Genomic DNA, 1,267 nt, shown 5'->3' with positions numbered 1-1,267 from the left:
AATTTATTAATAGTAACTTGAAATAATAATATAAAAATTCATTCTCAATTTTCATCCATCCACTGTAAATTACCTCAACTTAATGAGGAAAAATTGCTATTGCTGTCACCTTTATGCTACCAGAAGTGACAATAACAGCAACGACAAACCGTAACTTATTAGGTCAAGTTAATATTTAATTATGATATTAATGACGAGTAGAATATAAACAGACTATGAAACCGGACCAACTCTACGTGTTGCCTTTAGACAGTGTTTGATGAATTATTACAAACAGCGTAAATTGAACCCACGGTGTAGACACGTTTCTGCTGTTTGGTTACGTGTCCACCACATAGGGTTACCAACACACAAGCCAATATCTTTATGGACTTGGATCTCGCAAAATGTAGCAATTTTCTGTAGATGGCGTTCACTATGCGGTTTGTAGTAATTGACGCAGAATAACATAAAATTTACAAAGAAGATAACTATGGTGATGATACCTGATAGACAAGATAGCAAAGCAACCTTGGCAGCGACTCTTGTTCTAAAACGTGTTGGCTCATCCCTTTCTGGTCTTTTTTCAACTTTTTTACCATTAGGCCAAAACGACTGTCTAAAATATTATATACATACATATATATATATAAATATGTATAACTAAAATATTTACTTGAACGCCTGCAAATAATGTGCCACGTTTTTGGGACTGGTCATATAAGAAACATAATCTAAAATTTTCTTGTTTACAATATCTCCAAACATTGTATGTATAATCTGTCTTAAGAGTGCTACGATTCTCCTTCTTAGCCACTGATTTCGAGATTTAAGATCAAATACTTCATCCATGAGGAGTAACATTATTCTTAATGGAATATTATCGCCGCTCTATAAATGGAAAAATCAGTACATAAAACATTAAAAAAAGCAAAATTTATCATACCTCGGTGTCTAAGGAAGCCCCTACTTTAGATGACTCTTGATTCTGGTTTTTAGTTTGAAATACTTTACTGATACCTTCCACAACCTCATCTACTGTACTTATCAATTGTTCAGGAACATTCCTGATTGTTTTTATTCCAGATTTAAATGGATTAACTATTGTATCAATCTAAACAAATTAATCTTAAATAATTATTAATGTGATTTTCTAACAAAACGGAGAATATTTACTGTATGAGAGATGGGGCGGCGTTCTGACTTGGAATGAAGTTTTTGAAATAATACATTCATATTTTTCTCAGCAAACAAAGTGCAAATAATACCTTCTAAAAGAACATACAAC

At 32.3% G+C, this 1,267-nt stretch overlaps 1 long non-coding RNA gene across 1 annotated transcript; it reads right to left on the bottom strand.

Annotated features, from left to right (window-relative positions):
* Window positions 1-567: 567 nt before the first annotated feature.
* On the bottom strand, window positions 568-1,170 carry LOC108743881. The gene is made up of 4 exons (XR_001938881.1): window positions 1,156-1,170; window positions 926-1,093; window positions 656-870; window positions 568-598 (listed from the first exon to the last, which is right to left on the bottom strand). It is a non-coding gene; the product is annotated as an uncharacterized LOC108743881 (long non-coding RNA).
* Window positions 1,171-1,267: the final 97 nt, after the last annotated feature.

This window comes from Agrilus planipennis, unplaced genomic scaffold, assembly GCF_000699045.2.
Source record: "Agrilus planipennis isolate EAB-ADULT unplaced genomic scaffold, Apla_2.0 scaffold3192, whole genome shotgun sequence".
Taxonomy (NCBI): Eukaryota; Metazoa; Arthropoda; class Insecta; order Coleoptera; family Buprestidae; genus Agrilus; species Agrilus planipennis.
The sequence above is the reverse complement of the archived record's forward strand: the minus strand, read 5'-3'. Positions and strand labels throughout refer to the sequence as shown.